This window comes from Schistocerca serialis, chromosome 2 (genome assembly GCF_023864345.2).
Source record: "Schistocerca serialis cubense isolate TAMUIC-IGC-003099 chromosome 2, iqSchSeri2.2, whole genome shotgun sequence".
NCBI classification, from domain to species: Eukaryota; Metazoa; Arthropoda; class Insecta; order Orthoptera; family Acrididae; genus Schistocerca; species Schistocerca serialis.
Window position 1 is genome coordinate 61826053 of NC_064639.1, and position 26140 is coordinate 61852192.

The following is a 26140-nucleotide window of genomic DNA, read 5'->3' on the forward strand; positions in this document are numbered from 1 at the left end:
GAATCGGCCAAGTCAAATGGGTCTTTTCTTGCGAGCGTTCTTTTCGGAAACATTTCTAAATGGTTTCAAAACTGTCCAAGTGACATCCAAATTTGTCCGAGACTACAAAACATAAGAATTTTTGTGCGTCTTCAAACAGCTGCAACAAAAACAAAAATATTGGGAACAATGGTTGTCTAAAATTGGTACTACTGAGGAAAGTACACGATTCCCTAAGTAGTAGGGCAAAGGGGGTGTCGCCCGACATTGCGGGTTGCCTGCGTCGGGGACGACTGTACGTTCGGGGGGAAACCTACTGTTCTGATTGACGAGTCCTTAACTTATTGTTCTGCTAAGTGGATTATGACCCCGTGCGGATAATCTGTCCTTCAGAGAAATCCCCCCTCTACCCCTCCCTCTACACCACTTTTCTGGGAAATCCCTTTGCCAATACAAGTACACTTTTGATATCAATTTGATTGAGTTATTAATTAATTCGTTCAATTAATTAGCCCCTCCCTCTCTGGGAAACCCCACAGCCCTACCCCTACCCCTCCCCCGACCCGGAAATTGGGGGTAAAAGACTGTCGATTGACCATTTAGCAGGAAGTCGATTGCAGTGTATGTAATATTGTTTAACCAATTTCTGGTAGACAAGGTAATCCCTGGAACACTCTTTATTTAAAAAATTTATGCGATACAAGGCACTATTTGGAATATAGTTCATTTGAAAACACGTGCAGAAAAATGGCCTAACCCTCAAATTTAAAATCTTAGAGATAAGTGTCGCCATCTATTGCCAGATACAGGAACTATCAGAACTGACTATGTCTCGTCCCTAAATATGACATTAGCTTATTTAGGGGTGAGGCCAATGTCAATTTTGATAGTTCCTGTACCCAGCAACAGGCGGCAACACTTGTCTCTAGGATTTTACATTTGAGGGTTTGCCTCTTCTTACTCGCACGTTTTCATTTGTTTAATTAAAGTGTGTCAGAAAACTGTGCACGGAATATTGTTTGTTTACACGATCTGAGGTTGACACGGCAGTACGGAATATTTAAACAATTGCGGCGCTTTTTTATTCTAGTTGCGCATGGAAACACTGAGTGGGCTTAGTTAATATTTGCTGCTGGACTCAGGGATTTTAAGGCATTTGTCTTTTATTTTCCTCATTTTTGTAAGCACACTCGCATCTAGGCATAGGGAGGAAAATCAGAACAATTACACATTTAAAAGTTCACGACATATTTCGGAAGCCACAATAGATCGTGAAACAAAAAGAAAAAAAGAAACAGATTTCGAAGCACTGTCCTAGAGACGACGAAAACGTCTGGAATTTTCCGTGACTTTTCGATGTCCTACAAATGTCGGTCTGGAGATGCTGTAAAGAAAGCCACAATGGCCGTTGGGGGGGGGGGGGGGGGGGGGCAGCATACCTCCTGTCCGAAACACAGGAGGCTAGTCTGCTTGGACTTACTTCTGAACACTCGAACGTATGAGTCTCTAGAGACTCTGGAACTTCCTGTGAATGCATCATTCTTATTCAGTTTACCCACCAAATTGCTGCTGCTTGTGTGGGATCACTGTTCGCCAATTTCTGCAGAAACACAAAGTACGAGAATTTCAGCTGCAAACTATTTTGTACAGATCGAGAAACATACAGCACTCATATTGCACTGACAGTTAAAGCCTGGAAAAGTGATCTACAGATCGTGAATGGAATGAAGTGCGATATAGGAGCCACCGTTTGGGGTGTCCCGCGTGTGTGTCTATCTTCGCGGCGCCGCCACGAAACAGTCGAAATGTCCTGATTAGAGCTCGCGTTACTCAATACCACAGACCACGGACCACATATCGGCCTCCTTTGACCTCGTGGCCCCCAAACAAAGCGGCAAGTGATGGCATTCTGTTGATCGGCAAATTCCAGAGTCACTTCCTGTCTCTGTCTCTCCCTGTTTGTCTGTGTGAACCAATGTTTCCAAACACGAAGATGGAGGTTTTCATCTCTCCTCAGAATACTGTGTTCCTATTGACTAATGCTGGAGACAAAAGGAAAGCTGACACGATTTCGGTGTCAAAAATAGACTGAAATAATCCATTTGCAGTATCCTGCCAAATTAATTGTTTAACAATTTATAGGAGTCAAACATATCGCTTAAATCACTCACTTCCAGCTTAGAATGAGTTTTTGTTCATAATAAAACAGATTTTCAACGTTTGAGTATTACACGCAAACATTATGCAAACTAAATAATGAAATTTCCGTCAGAAACAGATCGTAGCGCCAAATGCATTTGAGGTCTTCTACGCACCGACGTTTGAGAGAACAAATACCCTCTACCACCACAACGTTTAAACTAAAGTTATTTGGTGAGAAAAATGCGAGCGACCACACAAACTGGCGCTCGGCCGGGCCCAGGGACGAGGAGGGGGAAGCTCACCGCACAGCTGCCGTACCGCACGCTCGCAGAGAGACGTCCCCGAGCAGGCAAGTGATCGATTTACATGGCTGGTCTAATCGTACAGCGCAAACACCCGCCACTTTGAATCTTCTCACGTAACACACAGCAGCAGGCTAGAGCAGGCGGGTCGCCACTTTCTTTGTATCTAACCGCCCGCCACTGGCACTACGTCTTTGTGCCGGGTGGGGGTGGGGCGGAGTTTACATACGAGTCTCTACAGACTGTTTCGATCAAGACGGCGGCAGAGCAATGTCGTCTACAGAAAGTTCCGTGACGTCAGAGAGTGTCTATGTTCGAGTGTTCAGAGACAAGGCCAAGCAGAGGAGCGTCCTCTGGTTCCGACAAGTGGGATGCTGTCCCGCCAGCGACCACTGTGGCTTTGAGGCATCTCCAGACCGACATTTGTACGACATCGAAAATTCACCGAAAATTCCAGCCGTTTTTGTCGTCTCTAGGAGAGTGATTCGAATTCTGTTCTTTTTTTTTTCTTTTTTCCCCACACGATCTATTGTGGGTTTGGAAATATGTCATGAACTTTTAAATATGAAATTGTTCTGATCGTCCTACCTATGCTTCGACACCAGTGTGCTTCAAAAGTGAGGAAAATAAAAAATAAAAGCCTTAACATCACTGACTCCAGCAGCAAATATTAACTGAGCCCACTCTGCGTTTCCATGCGCGATCAGAATAAAAATGCGCCGCAACTGTTTAAATGTTCCATACTACATTGTCAACCACAGATTGTTTACATAAACAGTATTCCATACATTGCACTCAATTCCCGACAAATTCTTTAACTAAATAAATAAACTATATTTCAAACACTGCCTTCCATCCCATAAACTGTTTAAAAAATAATATTCCAAAAACTGCCTTGTCTACCGAAATTGTTTAAACAATAATCCATACACTGCAATCTATTTCTCGCCAAATGGCTAGTCAACCGAGTCTTTTTCTCGCCTATTTCCAGGTGCTTGAGTGGAGGGAAAGGGCTCAGGTTTCTCAGTCAATCAAATTGATATCAAAAGCGTGCTTGTATCGGGGTGGGGAGTTCCCACAGGAGTGGGGAAGCAGGGGAGGGGGCGATATGGGTGTTTTCTCTGAAGGACAGGTTATCCCCGTCCACCCATAATCCACTTAGCAGAACAGTAGCTTAGTGATCTGTCAGTCACAAGACAACAATAAGTTTGACCCTGAATGTATGCAACTGGCAATGTGTTCTGATATACCCCTTGCCCTCCTACTTTGCTGTGCTGGTTGTAAAAAATAAAATTAAAAATTTGCGAGCTACATTATATGTGTTACATCGAGGAACAAAGATGAGGATTCTAAACAGTCAAATAGCGGACCTAATTCAGTTTATGTGTCTAATTTGAAAAGGAACAAGGAAGTGGAACCTACCCTGAACAAAAACAGGAGATAAATTTTCTAATCGCTGGTTGAAACATTTTGACACGAATTTTTGTAAAACTGATAAGTAGCTTCTGTTGCAAGAAACCATAAAATCACTTGTAATTTAATTTCTGCTGAAATAACCGCAAAAATATACTGATTTTTTTAATTTTTGGACTTAGCAGCGTCTGCTCTAATTCCAGCCTCACGACAGAGCTGGCCTACATTCTGTCAGACCTTTGTTTCCCAATTATCTTGTTGCAGTTCCTCTCCTGGTACCACCACGTAGTAGGTGCACTCGTCTCCACAATCGTTTTCCAGTACTGCTGCCTTTGTCTTCAGTTTCCCGGATCGTGGCAGGTACGATCAAGTTACTACAGAGTTTCCTGATATTGCCTCGTCGTGAAACCACATTTCGAATCCGAACTGAGCGTGTCTTCAAAGATAAACCGAATGGCTCTTCCACTCCTTCCTTCGAATGTAACCACAACACTGGCCTGTAAGGTCGCACAGCAGGTGTAAGGCGGCCCGCGGCCCCGAGGCAGAGGCGGGAACCTAGCCAATAATGCTGTGAATGCAGCTAGCAGTTAAGTTGTCAGTCACTGGAGCGGTTTCTTGTTCTCACTTCACTTGACCGGTACATATATGTTAGTATCAATCAAATAATACGCTCGCTGTGGTACGGTGCCTTCCCAGTTTCCAAAGCTGTGCCCACTTCTTGGCAATATTTTGCGACATCTACATAGATTTTCCGGCTGTGGAGCGAGGCCTGTGAGACATCTGGGTAGAGTTCCACTGCTGCCTTATGGATATTTTAGGTTGTCGGCTGGTCTATCGGGAACGGCTGGGCAGCATACTTTTCGTAATAGAGAGGAATCAAAAAACTCACTCAGTGCAAATGGGTACGGTAACAATATGTCGTCACCATTACTGACTTTTTATTACGTCGAACAAGCTTTTTTCTACCTGAATACCATGGTACTTTAGAAAACGGCGTTTGAATGAAAGTTAAGTGCCCTCGTCTCGTCATCTGAGATCTTTCAGAGAATCGGTAGTGGTCACGAAATGCCCCTGTTTTTAAGGCAGCAGACGTACTAAGAATTACAACCCCTTCCTGACTGGTCGGCTATTAGGTTGTCCAAGATTCCTGAATTTTCACCGACTTGGGTGTGTTGTTCGATACACCGATGAATTAGTTCCTCTCCTTTAAACAGGTAATAGTGCGATTTCCCGTACTATCATTTACGTTATAATTTTTCGACAGTGGAACTGATTCCAAAAAATTGTGGGAGATATCCCAGGGAAGACAGAACGCTGTGGATTGCTTGGCAGGCTGTAATAACTGGCAGTTCTTAAGTCCATTCTGAACGTCAAGTGTCTGCCTGATGTGAGCACACACGGGCTGGGCTACTTGCCTCTGCAGAATCCGAGCGGCGCGTCGCCTACCCGCGTAGAACGCGCGCGAGAGGGCGGGCCTATACCCGTCGCGGACGTTGGCGGAAGTTGCCGAAGATGACCGATGCTATCTCGGCTGATAACGCAGCCGCGTGAGCGCTCCTCGCCAGGCACGGATTTGTCACACGCCTGTCTCACCATGCACTTGCACTGGCTGTGAATTTGCAGTGTGTACATGCACAATACGCTAGCTTGCCACTACACCTTATGCTTCCTTCCTCTTTCCAGTCAGTGCTGTTAACATCATCGAATTTTAACATGTCAAATCAATTCAACTGCTCAGTTTAGTTGCAGGGTGAGCGAATAACAGCAGAACGTCGGTGAAGGACAATCGTTCTTTAGGGAAAACTAAAAAAAGGGGGAAATGGAATAATTACAGAAACAAAATGCCCAGGAAAAAGTTTTGTCGATTGAAAGGGTGGTGTGAGTCAAAGCAGGTAGGCGCATAACGAGTACAGGCTGGGAACAACTTGGAGAAATATTCAAAAAGAGCACAAACAGGTACACGGGGTTTCGTACAATGTCTTTCATGTTCCAACGAAAAAAACATGAGTGTGTCAGTGCAAACACGCATATGGAGTTATGGACTGACGTGCAACAGAAAACACTGTCTAAATGAAGACTAGGTTTTGGGGTGCTTGTGTTAATACGAGTGCAGGTGACATTCGGCCATTCGCCACATTCGCAGACGCTATTTTATGGATCGAGTGAAAGTACGTATTGAGTTGGGAGCAAAGCATGGGTGTGTCAACGCCTCTCAGTTAGTCTGTAATCCTACAACAGTCTCACGTCCAGTTGCATCATGTGCAATTTCTACTGAAAACGACATACTGTCAGAAGTTTCGGAAGCTTTACAGAAAGAAAACGTCATGCATCCAACCGACTCTTCATTGCGAACTTAACAAAAATTATTCTTTGACTCTATAATAGTCCATTATACAGACCAGAACTGAAATGTTAGCATTCTATTGGTAATAGAACAACAAGGACACTGGTGCATTTTGTTAGTGCAGATTGCATACATCAGGGGAAACCATACATTCGGAGGCAAACCTATTACTTTCTTCTGATTGATAGGTCCTAAACCTATTGTTCTGCTAAGAGGAATATGAATCCCTGGGGATAATCTGTCCTTCTGAAAAACCTCCCCCACCTGCCCCCAAACCCCTCATCCTCCCAATCCCTCAAGAAATTTCAAACCTCTCCGTCTCCCTCGCTGACACAGGTACACTTTTAGGTCTGCATTATTCAAATATCAATTTGACTGACTACTGAATTAAATAAATCAAATAATCAGCCCTCCCTCTCTGGTAAACCTTCAACCTTCCCTTTCCCTCTCCTGCCCCGCTACCTGGAAATTGACAGCTCTGTGCTGAAGAGGAAGGATCTCATGACACGAAATTCAGTTGCATAGCAGAGAGTATATTGTTTATCTATAAAAAGTTTAGTTTGCAGAAGTTGGATCTCTTTTGCTCGTCATTCGCTGCAGTTTGGGAAAATGCAGTTCTTGCAAAGAAGTAATTAAATCGATCGTTTTTTAATTCTGATCACACAAGGAATACGATTTAAGGTGGCTATAATTTCTCACCTTACTACGAACACAATTAGGCATCGTGTGATAGGTTGTACATCGTATGTATGAAAATATAAAGAAGACTGACTTTGTCACGTACGCCTTGTAAATAATTGTTAACGCTTGTTGCACGAAAGGTGACGGAGTGTCTTTATTATCATATCAGTAGAGGTTGGAACGACAGCGGAAATGAAACGGCAGATGGACTTCGAGCCCTGGGTGGAAGGCCCACACAGGTGTGTTGGTCCTGCTGAAGCACAGGAAACAGCAAGACCGACGTCGTAGCACAATAGAGTCGCGACCGGCCGTTATTGCAGCCGAACTGGAAGGATTATACTTCGGAAACTACGAAAATCTTGGACGCAGGTGAGAGGAACGAAGAAGTGGCACCTCGAAAACCGCACAGGCTGGTTTATTTCCAAGGAGTTTTACTCGGAAGCGTACCATTGTACTCGGACAGACCAGATGTCACGCTAATCCCTGGACAAAAGCACCCAGGAAATGGCCATCGAAACACGCTCTCTCTCTCTCTCTCTCTCTCTCTCTCTCTCTCTGACGTGTGTGTTGCCGTCACTGCTGGTCCTGCATGCGGCGATGGTCGCGGTCACACCGAACTGCAAACAAAGCAGTGCTTACCCAGCAAACGCCGACCAGTGACATGACAGCATGCTTCTCAATTTCTGTATCATTGCTAATCCGCCCCTCCTCTACTTTGCAAGTACCATTGCGAATGTAGATAGATGACTGTGCAGTATGTCATCTCAAACATATACACCAAAGTATACCAGACAGTGATCCACATATTTCTAGCACTTCGATCATAGTGCGTAATTTACCATTACGATTGCCCCTGTTTCCCTATGCAAAAGGGAGTCACAGAGCATTCTCGCCTCTTATAAAGAGAGACAAACGCATAGCAGCGGTGGTTGACGTGCCGCCACTAACTCTATAAACAGGACATCTGCCAAGCAGATGTATGCACGGGGATTGCAGTACCTCACAAATACCTGCCACTAACTTAAAATCAACATGGTTATGAAACTGAAGATTCGATTTTATGCCCAAGATGAAGCAGGGAAATGGAGTACGTTGCATAAATCTTCGTTCATCTATAGGAATATGTTGAAACAGGATGGACATCTTTCATCACACATGAGATGGTAGTCCTCTTATGACTAAGAGGTTTGCTGTTAACGATCGCAAGTAGACAGTGCTCTAAGTCACACACAGGACACGCAATTGTGTATGAGTCGAATCCAGGTTCTCTGTTGGTGGCACTGTTCACTAGGTCAGTCGATACACGAATGTGAAGGTGAGCGCAAACAGGAAAATTATCCAATAAGACAACACCTTCAATCTGCAGTAGTGTAATCATATAATTAAGACATGTAGTTGCTGTATGTGAACTTGTCCCACCAAAGAAAAGTGAGATCCAGCCACTGCGAATTGAATTTTATAAATAAACAGTATATACTGTGCTATATAACTGAATTTCTGGTCACGAGATCCTTTCTCTTCAACATAGGCGGCAGCTTAGATCCCGTGGAGGAATCGATACTCCGACAGGCATTTGCCTTGGAAGGACTTCTTGCTCGCATCGGTATTCTGCAGAGATTTACCGGGTAAATGCTGCTCTGTTTGTGGTTCGGGCTGACCGTGACCGGTGGCACGTGCCAACATCGTAAAAGCGTTGTCCCCTTGCGAGGCTAAAGTGACTGCATTGCTCCGCTCATTGCCTTAACGTTTTTCTGAAGGCCGTATTCATTCTGAAACTGGAAAATCTAAATCCCTTTGGCGTACTAGTTTGTTCTTTTTTTGTAGGTAAGTAGTACTTCGGAGATTCATCACAACACCATTTAATTCTCTCGTCGTCGTAACAAAACACACAGTCCTTGAATTACTCAGTTTTTTCTTTTTTTTTACTATTTCCCAAGCAGGCAGAGACAAAATGGAAGCCGGAAGAGCACCGACAGCTCAGTACATTTTGCTTTCATTCGCTAGGCTTGTGAAACATTGCGAACACAAGGACAGCGAAAGTCTGACAATGAGAAATCTCAAACATAAATCCCGATCTCTGTTGGGTCGAAAGTTTGTGCCGCATACTTGCAAAAAAAAAGTGGTGTTTTTATGGCCACAATTCCGACGACTTAAAATGCTGACACAAGAGGAGAGAAATGAGGAATGCAAGCTTTTTATCTCATATGTTCTGTGTGAACCAAAGGACAGCAAAGTAGAAGGTGATTTAACACCGTGCCAGGGTCACGCTGAAACTATAAATCTCTGGGCCACGGTTACGTTCGAGAATAATGTGACCGAGCCAGCTGTCTGATCATCCCAGAAGCGATCACGTGCCGAAGGCTATGACGAATGGCGTGACAGTGACGAAGACGGTGAAATTGAAGCCTACCTAAGGGTCCGCCCTGGAGATGACCAATATCTGCGTAAAAAGGGGAAGCTAAGGTAAATATTTCTACTTTCGGTACGACCAGAAAATTCATATTTACAAATATTATCCACTTTCGGCAACGATTTGTTTGTGTAGGAATGTGGTTAACTTAAACTGGCCAACGTGGTCTGAAAACTCTTGGGAATATCACTTACCAGCGCTTCATCTGAACATGTGTTCAGCACAAATCGACAATTACTTTCGGCAAGGAGGTCAGCATTTCCACTACAAATGTCGACAAGCTCTTGTTTCTCAACACTTACATGCGAAATCTCCAACAGAGGAGAAATCAGACACGAAGTGCTGTATCTGCTGGAGACTACCGTGTAGCTAGATGCAAATGTTTTGTTCATTACAAATATATTGGACAATTATGACCAGTTGTCACTTGTCAACGTAAATCTTTTGGGTTTATTCTGTCCAACGTTTACAGTTCCACAGCTGAATCAGTGCCCTTCAGTAATAATCAGTATCAGAGTTATACATGATCATACTCAGTGTTTTGCTAATTTAATACGTGGTGAAACTGTTTCTCCATTTAAAAGGCGGTAACTCCACAGGTAAAGGGAGACTCCACTTTTAACAGCCATTGGGGCCACTGTGTTACGATTTAGCTTAAGGCCCATTTCACACACAAAAACATGTTTATGTTCTCCTCTTTGTTTGTCTTTCACAGACCTGTTCTACGTTAAGTTTACTCTTCTTACTGCCCATTCTGTGTTGCTCTCCCCTTTGGACTTGTACTGTAAGCTCTTCCTTGGAATCCCCTTTTGTTTCATTCATTCCAGACGTTCCATCTACGTTTGTTTATGCTGTTCTATTTTGTCATTTACTGCAAAAATATTCAGTTCTTGTCTTTTGTTTTCGTTGTGAATCATGCCCAACTTATTTCAATCTTTGATACGTAGTAAAAATTTCATTTCGGCCGCCTGATCGTGGCTAGAATCTTTTTCTCTTCACAGCACGGGTTTCACTATCATACAGTAAAACTGGTACGGCCATAGACACAGAATTTAGTTTTTACGGTTCTTCGAGTATATTTTTTTTTATGTTTTGCTTATAGTGCCAAACATCTAGATCCTTATCTTTGATAAAAGCGACATAGCTCGCTAGGTAACTGAAGTGCTGAACTTGTTACAATATGTGATCTTTAATTAGAATTTCGCTTCGTACTGGATATTTCCCATGGGATGCCAAGCTTCATGCAGTGCTATTTTAAAATTACAATAATTTCCTATAAAGTTCAAAAGATGTATTGATTATTGTAGTTTGTCTTCAGAATTTGCCATTAATACAATGTCATCAGATATAATAGTACGCAAATATATTATTTATTCTTGTTTATATGGATCCTTCCTGGAGCTGTTTCTTCCCACTTTCTGATGGCGTCATCTGTATAAATATTAAAAAGACTAAGCAATAAAGTATACATTTGCTCACACCTTGGTTCATTAAAATATTTTTCTCCTGTGTAATCCGTTATACAATTATACTTTTGAGAAGTACCAGTTTAAAGACCCAGCTGAAGTAAAAAGTAATCTATCAGTAAAATCTTCACGTTATTTTTGGAAACTTGTCGACGTATCAGTCCAGCTGCCTGTACTTGTTCAAGCACAGTTATCGAAAATGTATCTTCAGTTTCACAGCTGTCACTCTCAAGCATAACGTTATGCAAAGCAAAACAGGCCTTTAGATAATCTACAGAAAACAGCTGAATACAGTTTAGTCTCCATGTTGTCAATCGACATTAAGCTGAAACTCACGCAAGGATTAACGGTTCACATTTTTCCACTGGCGGACTGTGTTGAGAGATGGGAGCTCACAGCAGAAGCGCACAGAACACGCGGAAAGGCTGCCTACCGGCCGTGTGTGCGACGCCCTTGAAACAGACAGCTGCCGAACAGCTGCACCGCCCGCTCTGTAGCTCCAGCTGGCTGGAACGCAGTCGCACGCAGTCTAGCCGGACTGACTGGAAGCACTTCGCGACGATACACGACCGTGGTCTACAGTGACAATGCATCTACGAAACTTTCTCCTTTTGTTGTGCGCCTGTCTCTGTACCTTGTATTGTATTGAACTGGGGACCTGGAAACGACGGAGAGGCTCCGTCCCCGCCGTAGCCCGCAGTGGTCGGCTACCGCAGTCCACTTCACCCCACACCGAACCCAGGGTTATTGTACGGTTCGGCCCCCAGTGGACCCCCGGGAACGTCTCACACCAGACGAGTGTAACCCCAATGTTTGCGTGGTAGAGTAATTATAGTGCGCGCATACGTGGAGAAAGTGTTTGCGCGGTAATCGCCTGCATAGTGCAACTGAGGCGGAATAAGGGGAACCAGCCCGCATTTGCCGAGGCAGATGGAAAACCGCCTAAAAACCATCCACAGGCCGGCCGGCACACAGGACTTGGACACTGATCCGCCGGGCGGATTCGTGCCGGGGCCGGCGCGCCTTCCCGCCCGGAAAGCAGTGCGTACGTCGCCAGTATTCGTTCTATTGGTCTTTCGCAGTATTTATTTACGATCAGAGCAGTACCGAATACAGCAACAGGAGCAGAGGTCATAAAGGGTGAGACATTATTACAAGGCAAAGGTCATTGACATGTACAGTAGTCGAAATTAATTTCAGGAATTTGTGCAAAAGAAAGAAGATATAGAACCAAATGCCCTCATCTCGTGGTCGTGCGGTAGCGTTCTCGCTTCCCACGCCCGGGTTCCCGGGTTCGATTCCCGGCTGGGTCAGGGATTTTCTCTGCCTCGTGATGGCTGGGTGTTGTGTGATGTCCTTAGGTTAGTTAGGTTTAAGTAGTTCTAAGTTCTAGGGGACTGATGAGCATAGATGTTAAGTCCCATAGTGCTCAGAGCCATTTGAACCATAGAACCAAATAAAAATATGCAGTGTGGTTTCCTATGACCCGGACGTTCAGCACTGACACATCGAAAGAGCATACTACTTACCTCCTTCCCCTAACTAATCTGTTATTAGAGATGCACCTTTCATCAGTTTATTTTCTACGAGGATCTGACGTCACTGTGTGTTTTGTGAGAGCAAAAGCTCTGTGCGCAGTCTTCTCGCACAACAGTTTACAAAAAGAACTTTGTCAGTACGAACAACGTGATGTACAAGTTGTCCACATGTGTGCTGCACTTAAATAAAAAACACTTCATATTTTGGGAAGAGACGATTGCATTATGGCTATAGCATGGTATAAAATTTTTAAGAAGTTGATCATGTGATTGTGTGTTCCCAGAACATATTTTGTTTTTAAATTAAATGAAGCTCACATCTGGAAAACTGGTGCGTCTATTTTCCGTACTGATGTCATAATACAGATGTACCGTGGCTTCACAACAGTTTTCTTTCAATACTGCCACCCCTGAATGTTGCAGCTATACCCCTCAGCACCAATAAAAGATTATAACTAGGAACGTATTTTAGACAGCAGTAAAGGCAGGAGAAGTACACCGCACCGCTGGTTTGTCACGACGAGTGGGGCGAGAGCCGGCTGCGTGTCTAGCGAGTCGCGGGTAGGCCCTACCGGGCGGATGCACGGGTTCTGAACCCACGCCCCACAGCCCTGGAAGCACCGCGCACGTGAACCGTGTCAGTACAAGTCTGGCATGCTTCCGTCCTTACACACAGCTGTGTCGTTCTCGGCTCCAGCCTAGCACAGGACGAGCGTGTGCCTGTGTCCCAGTTTGGCACCGGCTTCCTCTCCGCTCTCTTGTCTCCGTGTCTCCGTGCTGCGGCTCAGTTTGCACGGCTTGGGAAGCAGTATTCGTTTTCGACGTCTAGATGTGGGCCACCACGTGCTGCTGCTGCTCACACAGGGTCCTGCAAACAACCGCCCTAACCCCCGCCCCCTCCCCTCCTCCCACACCTTTTACGAAACTGACCACGCATGCGAGGCGGTGGCGGTCAGGAAGTCGCCGTCTGCGGCCCACGTGCTACACGCGGCCGGCTCCCACTGCAAGGCGAGGCGGTATGAAATTCGTGCGCGGTGCTTTCACGTGTCTGACAACGGCGGTACACCGTGTTTCGTCAGCGGTACTGAAGGCAACGATACGAGATCGGAAATCTCGATACCGTGGTACAATGTCGTGATGAATGGCGAACACGGAAATGAAGAAGATTAAGACTACGAGACGAAGTCTCGGTAAACCAATTGCTTACACAACGACTCTTCTTCTGGCATATTGCTGCGTCGTGTTGGATCCTTACCAGTGAGGATTGACAGAAAACATCGAAGAAATTCAGTCGAGGGGACCTCGTTTCGCGTTACAGCAAAATAGTGGAGACTGTCTCAAGGATGCGATGAGTTGCAGTGGTAATTATTGAAGCAAAGGCGTTATTCATTGCGGAGAAATCCATTCACGAAAATTCTGTGTACAACTTTCTACACAGAATGCCAAAAGGTTTTGTTGACTCCCACCCACACAGGAACAAATGACAATTGCGATGGTCAGAACTCTGACGGATGTATTTAGGTGCTAATTTCGAGCAGGGGCGGCTCCCGAGAGGGGCAGCAGCTAACTGTGAACGCAGAGCACGTAGCAAAATGGTTCAAATGGCTCTGAGCACTATGGGACTCAACTGCTGAGGTCATCAGTCGCCTAGAACTTCGAACTACTTAAACCTAACTAACCTAAGGACATCACACACATCCATACCCGAGGCAGGATTCGAACCTGCGACCGTAGCGGTCTCGCGGTTCCAGACTGCAGCGACTAGAACCGCATGGCCACTTCGGCCGGCAGCACGTAGCAACGCGGACGCAGATGTAGACGTTCAGCGGCGGCGCGCCCTCTCGGTGTAGGTACAGTAGGGCTGTTGGCAGCTCGATGCGGGTGTCTTATACGATAAAGCAGCAACGCCAGAGGACAGTACAGACCTGCCGAGGACCAATGAATGCTTCAGCTCTGGCAGTTGATACCGAGCGTAAATAAATGTAACATATTGCGCATACGTAGGGAAAGAAATCCACTACTGCGCTACTGACGAGACACTACTGGAAAGTCTACCGTAAAATATCTAGGAGTAACTATCCACGAAAGACTGCATAAAACCAATAGTACGGAAAGCGGATGCCAGACAGAGATTCATGTTGCTGTTGTGGTGTCCATTCCAGAGACTGATTAAATGCAGCTCACCACGCTACTCTATCCTGTGCAAGCTTCTTTATCTCCGAGTAACTACTGCGACCCTCATTCTTCTGAACCTGCTTAGTGTATTCATCTCTTACTCTCCCTCTACGATTTTCACCCTGCAAGCTTCCCCTCAATACTAAATCGGTGATCTCTTCATGCCTCGGAACGTGTCCTATTAACCGATCTCATCTTCTAGTCAAGTTGTGCCACAAATTCCTCTTCTTCCCAATTCTATTCAGTAGCTCTAATCTTCAGCAGTATTTTGTCGCACCCCTTTTGAAAAGCTTCTAATCTCTTCCTGTGGCTCTGAGCACTATGGGACTTAACATCTGAGGTCATCAGTCCGCTAGAACGTAGAACTACTTAAACCTAAATAAACCTAAGGACATCACACACATCCGTGCCCGAGGCAGGATTCGAACCCGCGACCGTAACGGTCGCGCGGTTCCAGACTGAAGCGCCTAAAACCGCTCGGCCGCACTGGCCGGCTCTCTTCCTGTCTAAGTTGTTTATCGTCCATCTTTCACTTCCATGCAGATGCTTTCAAAAAACACTTCCTGACACTTAAATCTATACTGGATGTTAAAAATATATCTTGTTCAGAAATGCTTTCGCTGTCATCGCCTGTCTACATTTTATACCCTCTCCACTCCGACCATCATCAGTTATTCTGCTGCTAAAATAGAAAAACTCATCTACTACTTTAAGTGTCTCATCTCATTTCCTAATCTAATTCCCTCAGCATCAGCAGATTTAACTCGGCTACATTCGATTATCATTGCTTTGCTTTCGTTGACCTATATCTTATATCCTCCTGTCCATTCCGTTCAACTGTTCTTCTAGGACGCGTCCGGTTGAGAAGTGAGTTCATAATAATTTTGCTTCGTTAGAAATATGGTTAGGTTAGGTTGTTACTGTGAATGATTACAGCAAAAAAATAAGTTTTCTGTCAATATTTTCTCAATTAAGAGTTTAGAGAACATTAAATTTCAAGACATCAGCTCTGCTTCCGTATATTACATGAGCGTTAGCTGAAATTACTAGTGACTTCGCGTACTCTTTTCGGCAAATGATTTACTTATTGAGCGGTGCGCGGCTCGTGTTCATTCTGTTGTTTCTCATTTTCTCTTACGGTACTGCCGCCCCGTTTTCTTATTCCTTCTACTGGCGTCACTAACTTCCTGCCTTACCAGCCCGGAGTGGCAGCAGCAGCGCTTATCGATAAGTGCAATGTCGTACTATCTCTGGAGCGACCGATAGTATTTAAGGCTCGTCGTGTGTCGGCAGTTCAGTCGGGGACTTGAGTTGGGATGGAGTTCCAGTAAGGCGTGCACAGCAAGTACTCGCCCGACCGTTTCCGGGCCCCTTCAGTTGGTCATCTAGCGGGACGTGGGTCGATTCCTTGCTTGTGCGGAGATGTGGGGCGGCCAACGGCCAAGTGTTCCCTGTGCACGGTCGGGTCCGAGCCAGTGTCCCCGGGACGTCGTCCGTCCGAAGGGAGTCGGAGGCGCGGGCAGCCAGGACTTGCCCACCGCTGGCCACACACCTCAACTGTCCGACGGAAGGAGACTGAAGGCGGAACGACCGGTGGCTGGTCGTTCGGTCGGTCATCTCATCGGGCGGCGTGTATTTGGTCTTTTGACCGTTTCTGCGCCTCGTCAGTTGTTTATCTTGCCGGACGTTGGTCGGTTCCTTCCTCGTGCAGAGATGTCGTCGCCGATGGGCAAGAATTACCTCTGCATGGTTGGGTCCGAGCCAGTGTGCGCGGGTCGCCGTGTCTCCGAGCTCCGAACGGACACCGAGTTGAGTCGGGTTGGAGCTGCAGTGAGCTCCGGACAGCCAAGACTCGCCCGACCGTTGCCCACACATATAACTTGAGTGGGGGACGACCTCGGTTGGTCGTTCCGTCGGTCGTCTCATCGCACGACGTGTATTTGGTCGCCGACCGCTTGTGGAAACTCTTTCTGTGTGTGGCTTGTCATTTCTCCTTGTTGTTCCACGGCGATTGGTTTTAGGATTGTCGGAGTTCTTGGTGCCAGTGTTTACGTGGAACTGTGTGTAGCTTCTGTGATTTCCGCTGAGCTGATGAGTGCTGCCTACGTACTGCAGTAGCCAGTCGGTCGGCTGCGGCGGGCCAGCGAGGAAGTCCGTGCGGCGTGAGGCCAGGCGGGGGCATGCGCTGTCAGAGTTGTGCGGCACTAGCTGCGAGAACTGCGAAGTTCGTCGCCCAGCGCACCTGCTTACTGGAGTTGAGTAATCTGTGAACCTGTGATGAAAGCTCGACTGCTGTGACGTCTCTTCCTTGATTGGCGGTTGTTGCTTCCTGGGCTGTTCCCGCAAGAAGCAACCTGATGGTGTGCTGGAGTCGGCAAAATTTTGCAGCCGTCTTCCTGTGTGATGTTTAACATTGAAATGATTATAATTTATTAGTGAAGTGCACCAGCGGTGTCTTCTGCCTTGCGGCCGTTAACGTTCTGGTTAGCTGCCCTGGACGTTGATGTAGTTTTCCGGCAGTGTGTTGATGCTGTCCGGCACGGCGTGTAGTTCGACTCCTTCATGTTGTTCTCCCTTTTCTTTGAGTGGTTATTGTGCCTTGACTGTGTTTAGACGCCAATTATTAAGACATAGTCCAGCTGGGATCCTCTTCATCGCTGATATTTTTGGTTGTCGTGTCGTTGGTCGGGTGGAAGGGAATTGATTAGGTTGTCGGTTGGTTCTTCAGGCGCCCCTAGGTCGTGCTGCCAGCCGATTATTTAGTGTTACGTTTGGCTGCCTGTCGCACCTAACCTGTGGTTAGAGTTTCCTCTCCAGGCCGACCCTTGAAACACTTCTGAGCGCCACTGTTTGTTGCTTGTGATTGTCATTTTGTTTGGACGCAGGTACCGTGTCAGGCCTTCAGCCGTGTGTTAATATTGTCAATTTAATGTTGAGTATATGGCCTTCAGCCAAACTTCATAACAACTTTAAGATTGGGCCTTCAGCCGTGTTTCATTTAAAATTCTTGTTGCTCTGTATTTAGGCCTTCAGCCACGTTTGTTTCAGAATCTGTGGCCTTAATATGTGAATCCTTGTATGTAAGCTTTCTCTTTAATTATCTTGAATTCTTTGAATTCTGTAAATTTTAATCTTAAGGTTGTCTTTAATTATTCTCGAGTAATTGTTTGGACCTTCAGCCGACAAGGTACTTCAAGTTTTCTTAAGATGTTTTTCTGTTGTATTGTGTTAAAGCTTATCTTTAAAGTCTCTCTTTTATTATGTAAAGAAAATTTTTTTAATTGGGCTTTCAGCCGAAGAATTAACTTGAATTTTCCTTAATATGGCCATTAGCCGGAATTCGTAAATGTTTGTCTTTAAAGAATTTCCTTGGCTGATCTGACATATTATTTAGGCCTTAAGCCGAGAGGATACTGTAATTGTACTTAAGTAAGGCCTTCAGCCGTTACTCTAAATCCTGGTGTTTTAAAAGCAACCATTTACACTTATTCTGGAGAAGTTACTTGGGCCCTCAGCCGTGAATTGACCTTTGTTGTTTTAAAGAGAAAACTGTGCATTGGTTTGAGGAATAAAGTTGTGTGTGTTCTTGTATAACAAACAGTAATTGACCTTGGTCCCTTTCCACAACCTGATATGCTCTGTCCTGCGAAACTAGATTTCACTTATTAGCTACGGAAACGCGTTTAAAACTTTTAAGTAACAATGCAAAGGAATTTTGTGAATTCTGATAGAGGAAACCATCCAAAATGTCATGCATTTACGTCTTACGCCCGCATCATTCGGCAACGTAGTCAGTCTGCGTCTCTCTCTAATGCAATTACTACTCCCGCGAACAAAGTTGACACTCGGCGCGCTTGCAGACGGGAGCGACTTTAAAGGTATTTCCCACTTGAAGTCGCTCCCATAAAACACAGCACCGACAGCGTGCGTGTTGAAGACGCAGAGTTAGTAAGGCTTCCAGCCGTGATACAGTGCGCAGGGCAGCGCTCGCCAGGCGTTGCTGTTTAGCCGCTAGCGCGGCCGTGCGTCGTTGTATTGACTTACAGCACCGGTACCGACCCGCCATGGCGTTCTCATATCGACACGCTACAATCAAACTAACGTTCAGCGCACTGTACACGAGACCCAAGGCCCACGAAATTGAACGGTTTCTTCGAGACATCGTGCACATAGAACCGCAGGAACTGATAGGCATTCATTTGTCTGTTGTATCTAGCACACTGACGAAGCGGCCTGCGACAGACTCCTCCAACGATCTGCAAACGTCTTTCGCTTCTGCCACGCAGACAGTAATGTGAGCGTGGTAGCAGATGACCACGCTGGTCTGGGGATGCGTACTGTGCACATCTTTGAACTACCGTTCCGAGTTCCCGCCAGCCTTGTCGTTGATGCGCAGCAGCCATACGGCACTGTTATGAGCCACACAGAGGAGAAATGAAATACATTCGAAACGTAGCCTGTCCTTAAAGGGGTACGAATTTAAGGAGCACGTTCCATAATATGTTTTCGTTGTCGCGCAATTGTTATATGTGTTGGCCAAAAGAGGACCTGCTCGGGCTGCGGCCAGGAGGGCCACGTTAGAACCGAGTGTCTGCAGCGCCGCCTCGTTCCAGTGCCCCGCAATGAACTTCCCGCTAACGTATGTGGAGGCGGTACGACACAGTGTGACGGCCGCTCACAACCTGCTACCACCTCAAGCTGCTGCGAGCTCCGTCGGAGAGTCAGCGCCGACGACGACGACGACGACGCCACCGCAGGCAAACGGTGCAGAGGTTCCTGCAGCCTCTGCCACCGTGGCCCCCAGCCGCCGTCACTGTCGGGATCGGCCACAGGGATTCCAGATGACCGAGACCGTGTCGAGCGCCGACCTCCAGTGGATGTCGAATCTCGGACCCGCGAGCAAAAATCACTCGAGCGACACAAGAAGAGGCGGTTGTCAGCTGAAGGACGGGACAGGGATGTGAGAACGGCGGAAGGTATCGACTCCATTGACGTGCCGACAGTTGCAACGGATTGGAGCAGTCTCATTCAGCAGAAGGCACCTGTCCATAAGGAAGACTCTCCTACATCCGGTGGACCCGAAAACGAGGCGCATCGGGTCGACTCCCAAAGTGTGGGATACTGTGAAAGTGGCCAGCCACCACTGACCTCCCGATCCTTTCTCGGTGATTGGGCAGACGACATGGAGGCCGATGATACACAGCACACATCGATACCTCCTCCAGAGCCCACGGCTGACACTGAGCCCAGAGGGCTCTGCCAGTCGGGGGATCATACGGTGCAGTAATGCACGGCATGCGGCTAGATGGCTCTGTGGTGTGTGAGATCACTGTGGGCTTGCACCAGGACACTGCCTTCGCCACTTGATATGTCTCAGTCATACCGCATGGAAACAGTCAATGGCAATGGTTTCCACTCCAGTGTCAAGATCCACATGTTACGCGACATCATCAGAGCGGCAGACTTGGACACTGCCCTGCTCCAGGAGGTCCGTCTCGAGATGCGTTTGGACCTATATGGCTACACCACCCTCTGGCGATGGCGCAGGAGGAACGGCCATCCTTCTCCGAGATGGCACGGAAGCGACGGACGTGACGTACTTGCCGAACGGGTGAGGCATCGCCCTCAGACTTGGCGCAGTCCGCCTCGTTAACGTCTACGCTCGCCTCCGGCACTTCGCGCTACGGTGACAGGCATGTCGTCTATTCGGAGGAAATATGGACCTTTGCATAATGGGCGGAGTTCTGCGGCCCAAGGACCAGATTACGTGCCGTGCCAGGCTCTACAAGCACAGGTACGTGACCTCGCGCTCCACGACACGTGGCTGTTACATCGTGGGAGCCAGCGCGGGCATACGCACTTTACCGGCCACTCTGCCAGTCATCTGGACGGATATACGTCTCGCGTGCGCTCCACGTGGACAGCAACCCGCGATGCAGAACTCTGGCCGACGGCCTTCGCAGCTCGTCTCGCGTATACCTGCACTACCACCTTACCCCGACAACTGACAAGACGCAGCAGATGCCCGTGGACGTCGAACGTCACCCTCCTTCACGAGGAACCGTGTCGGCAAGCAGTTACTGACACGTGGCGTCGTTGTTTCAGACGCCTGCCCATGTACACTTCCACGTTGCTGGGGTGGCTGGGATGTGCCAAACCTGCACTCTGAAAGACCCTGATGACCTAAAGGAGTGACAGATCGAACTGGCAAAGGACAACATCGGTATTTTACTATTCAGCGCTACGTGAGCTGGCGACACAACCGCCGTCTCCCGAACGTCAGATGTCCGTACAACGCATCAAAGCTCGTCTACTTCGCATCAGGGCAGAGCAGCTAGAATGTGTCCGCATCGGCGCGCGTGTGCAAGACTCAATCCCCAATGAAACGGCATCAGTTTATCACATTGTGCGCGAGAGGCGCCAGAGCATACGTCAGCTCCTTACGGCGGTAAACACGGAGGAGGGCGGCCGCGCAGTGGCGCAAACGGACGTAGCGCACACGTTCGCCCGACACTGTGGGACCTTGTACATGGAAGATCCGCGAAACGTACGTGATTATGACGAGCTGCTGCACGATTTTGCCGCCCCTAGGGACGTGGTACCGGATGATACTCTGCTGTTGCCCATTACATCCGTCGAGCTGACATCGGCCTTGGCACGTGGAGCCCCGAACAAATCGCCTGGGCCGGACGGTTTACCCCTGGAATTGTAGCGCACTTTTTATGACCTTATGCACGAAAAGTGGCTCCAGATGTTTCAAGAACTGATCCGCCCTGATTTCACTGTCCCCACGGAATTCACAGACGGCATCTCGACCCCAGTACCGAAACTGAATGGTGGTTGTAGGTAACACGACTTTTGCCCACGCACACTCCTCGACAACGCCTACAAGATCTTCGCCCGCATCCTCAGCGCGCGTCTCCACACCGCTATCGGGAAAGCCATCCACACCGATCAGACATGTTTAAGTGGTGTCAGCAACATTCATACAGCGTTAGGAGCATACCGCGACGTAATTGCTTTGACGTCGGCCTGCAAAATACGACGCGCCCTTGCCTCGATTTCGACCACGCATTCGACCGCGTCGAACACGGCTTCCTACGCGCAGTTTTGGAACACATGGGCCTCTCTCTAGAGTCTGCACAGGTGGTCCTTCGACTGGTCCACGGAGTGCGCTCCCGCATGATGGTCAACGGTTACCAGTCTGGTCACATTGTTGTTGGACGGTCAGTGCGACAAGTGTGCCCTTTGTCGGGTATATTATTTGCGGCAGCGCTCGAAGCAGCTTTACACGATCTACGGCAGCGATTAACAGGCATTTACCTGCGGGACGTGACCTTCCGTTGTGGTGCGTTCGCCGATGATGTGATGTTCCTGGCCAGATCAGATAATGAAATGCATATCGCGCTTCAGTGGCTACGCAACGGCGGCGCCCTTCGACAACGTGTCCCTACTCAAATGTTTTAGGGGTTGGGTTGTTTTGCGGAAGGAGACCAGACAGCGAGGTCATCGGTCTCATCGGATTAGCGAAGGATAGGGAAGGAAGTCGGCCGTGCCCTTTGAAAGGAACCATCCCGGCATTTGGCTGGAGCGAAATCACGGAAAACCTAAATCAGGATGGCCGGACGCGGGATTGAACCGTCGTCCTCCCGAATGCGAGTCCAGTGTTTAACCATCAAATGTTTTAGGAGTGCAGTTGTACAGCAGTGTTCGCTGCACGGCGGCGGCTACTTACCGCCGACTCCTACACGAGACACGTGCTCTGACACGTGACACCAAATTGCGTCGCATGGACATGGTCCTCAAGACACGTTGTGTCAACACCCATCTTGGCTCCAAACTGAACGATTTTGCGCATGTCCTTCCCTTGCCGGTTACGATCGGCGACATATTTTAAGCAGCATATGGACATTTCGTGAGCGCCGGCCTTGTATTTAAGTCCGATACACCACCCTGACACTGTCGCAGCGGGCGGGCGGTATCGGTTTAATTCGTGTCAATAACCGTGCGCGATCGCTTTCTCTCAACACTATGCGTCGCACGTGGACCTCTGCCCACGCTACTCTGACGAGAAGCCTGATAGCTGAAGTGGCACCACACTCTCTGCAACCCCTCGGTTTCTGTAGGACACATTTCACCGGCACTCGCCCACATCAGAGAACTCTCGATTGACCTCAGCTACTTACGGTCAGACCTTCCGACGACACGGATGGCCAGCACGCAAGACTATTATCGCTTCTGTCAACAGCAGCGACCTATCAATACGGTCGCACACAGACATCCTGAAGCTTCCTGGAACACGGTGTGGCGAGCAGTGCACACGCCTTTTCCACCTACGATTGTGCGTTCGTTGTGGTACTTGGTTGTGAACGGGAAGTTCGCTACTCGTCAGGGGCTACATTCCATTCACCTGACGGACGACCCCTTGTGTCTCAGATGCACACCGCCTGGTTTGTGCCGCGACCAGCGAGTGCTGGCTACTCACGCAGCGCATTCTGGCATTGCTCTTGCGGCGATTGCCGGAGGCTATCTCCCCTGATGATATATCGCGCCCCGACGGCGTAAATTTTCCATCGACCAGGACGAGCGCCGTTAACTGGCTAAAAGGCATGGCCATTTACTGCATATTTTGCGATGCTCACAAGGGCACACTCGACTTTTGGTGCCTACTGATGAGAACACATGCAGCTTTCAGAACCCGTTTCGCAAATTATGCTCCTGCTCAATGGGGCGTACCGGGTATGAGGCGCTGAAAATTAAGAGGAATCCTCGAGCATATTGATCCTCTACGGGCAGAACAGCTCCCAACAGACGAGAAGACGACTCGGATGCCGGGCTACGGCAGTTGTAGGATCTTTTCTTTTAATGAAACAGAAATAAATCCATAAATACAATTTACAAAAGTAAAAATAAAAACAATTAAAAATTATAAAAATTGAACAAATAAATAACTAAAACAACATAGACAATCCCTCTACATCCCCTCCCCGAGCCTCCGGCATGGCGGCGGGATGGCCGGGCCTCGGGTGTCGACCCCTGCCCCATCAGTCCTCCTGCTCCTGAGAAACTGCCGTGCCAAAGGGCGCAGGTTCCTATACAGCTGGATACGAAAATATTTTATTTCCTCTTCGTGTTTGAAACACATTCTGAGACTTCCTTAATCGTCAAAGCTAAGCATTTTTCTGAAATATTCGTTGTAATTTACACGTAAGAGCGCACTTTCTCAGTAACGAGTAACCGATTTCGAGACTTCCATATGTTTAAGAAATGAAATATGAAATTACTGTGCGTGAAACAACTGTCACTGGCATTTATACTACTTCTCGTCGCAAATAATTCACCATTTTTTCAGAATACGTAGCACAACGTAAATTACTGCGAATGAAACTAGCAGCAATCGTCTTTATAGTCTAGCTCGTCACAAGTATTTATCTGCGATCGAATCCTTAACAGCAGTAGACAGAGATGAAAGGTTCTCGCCACAATACTTTCAGACTATACCACCATATACGAAACATTTTGATTCATCACATGCAGGTTATTACTTCAACGAACTTCTATAGCTGCACTCGCCACACGCTCTCGAAACGGAGATTTATTAAATTTTGTTTCTATGAATCAAATCGTTGATGTATCGTATAGGGAAGTAGGCTACTTCATCATTTGGATCTCTTGGAGCGAGCTGCAACCACATTGTATGCATCTTCTTATTCTTTTACAATCTCTTAAATAATTTTTCGGGTTCGTGGAGATGTGTTCCGTCTATGCAACTAATTGAAGGGCAGTTTAGTTACATACGCGTTTTGCTTCTTTTATTTGTGAAGCATCATCACGAATAAAGGAAGCGAAACGCCTATGGCAATAAACAAACTGCCTTCAATTAGTTGCATAGACGGAACGTACCTCCATGAATTTTGAAGCAACTAAGGAACGACGGAAAACAGAAAAAAAGTGATACATTTTTAGGGTGTTTCTATAGATATATTTGTACAATGTGGTACTACACTCCATTCCTAACTCATATTCCGAAACGTAAAATCCAAAACGAGACATCGATGTGAATGAGAATAAAATGACACAATGTGATTTTTACAACACTTTCTAGAACACAGTCAATATTCTATCGATAACATGCATTCATGGATGCCGGTGGTCGGCGTAATTTGAAAAGTGTTACGTAGTCTAACCACACTTTTCGGTACAGTGAAGAATGGTATGCCTGTGTCGACTACTAGCCGCTGAGGCAGATTGCTTTTCACTGGTTGGCGCGAGGAGAACTGACAACAGCGTTTCGATTCGCTAGGACCGTTCGGCGATTAATGTTGGGGCTCTGCTTCAAAACAAGACCGTTCCGTGCGCTCGCACACCGAAAGGATCGGCAAAATGGCGGACAGACACAGAAGAAGGACCCTGGCCGCCGCGGGCGGTGGCTGCCCTGTAGACGGCGAATGGCGAGCGCCTCGCGACCGCAAGTTCGTCTAATCGGTACGATTTTTTTTTCCTCGGCTATGTTTAGTGAAACACTGTGTCGAGGAGGGTGTTTGTGCTCTCAAATGATGGTGCATAAAATACCTCAGATATGTTTAGTGCTACCATCCATTTGTGGGGGAAATTTCATTACTTGATTTGCATAATGTTTGTGTGTGATACTCAAAGGTTGACAATATGTTTTACTACGATCTTAAGGTGGAGGTGAGTGTTTCAAACCATCTATTTGACTGCTGCAAAATGTTAAACAATTAATTTGAAAGGGTAGTGCAAATGGCTTATTTCACTCTATTTTCGATATAGAAATTGCATCAACTTCCCCTTTGTCTCTAGCATTAGCCAATAGGAACACTATATTCTGTGGAGGGATAGAAAACTCTGTCTGCATGTTTCGGGACGTTGGTTCACACCGACAATCAGGGCGTGGCCTCTTGAGAAAGACAGAGACAGGAAGCGACTGTGGAACATACGAGTCAACAGAATGCCGCCACTTGATGCTTTGTCTGGGGGCCGACGTGCACTCCGTGGTCGGTGGTACTTGGTAATGTGATCTGTAATTAGTACACTGGGCGGTTTTGACCTTCGTGGAAGCGCCCACACAATGGACACACGCACTGGAGTCCCCAGACGGGTGGCTACGATACGGCAATTAATTTCATTCGTGATCTGTAGGCTCCTTTTACAGAATTTAACTGTCAGTCCAATATGACTGCTGTATGTTTCTCGATCTTTACAGAATAGATCGTCACTGAGATTCTAGTAATTTGTCCATATGCAGAAAGTGGCGGTGGATTTGTAAATGTTTCATGAACTTTTAGATACGTAATTGTTCTGATCATGAAGTTTTGCATATGTAATTGTTCTGATATTCCTGTCTATACTTAGACATCAGTGCACTTCGAAAAGTGAGGAAAATAAAAAATTAGAGCCTTAACATTCCTCATTCCGGCGGCAAATACAGACTAAGTCTACTCAGCATTTCCATGAGCGATCAGAACAAAAAAAGAAGGGCAACTGTTTACATATTCCACAGCGCAATCGATTTTGTGACAAATTCTTTAAATAAACTATATTCCATACACCACCTTTTATCCTCTAAAATGTTTAAATCAACATTATTCCATACACTGCAGTCAATTTCCCGACAAATTCTTTAACTAAATAGATAAACTATATTCTAATCACTGCCTTGCATGACATAA

General features: G+C 46.9%; 1 protein-coding gene across 2 annotated transcripts in view; it reads right to left on the reverse strand.

Moving 5' to 3' along the window:
- The window catches only part of LOC126456761 (caskin-2), a 960013-nt gene that overhangs the window by 368576 nt on the left and 565297 nt on the right, over positions 1–26140 (reverse strand). The window lies entirely within an intron of this gene.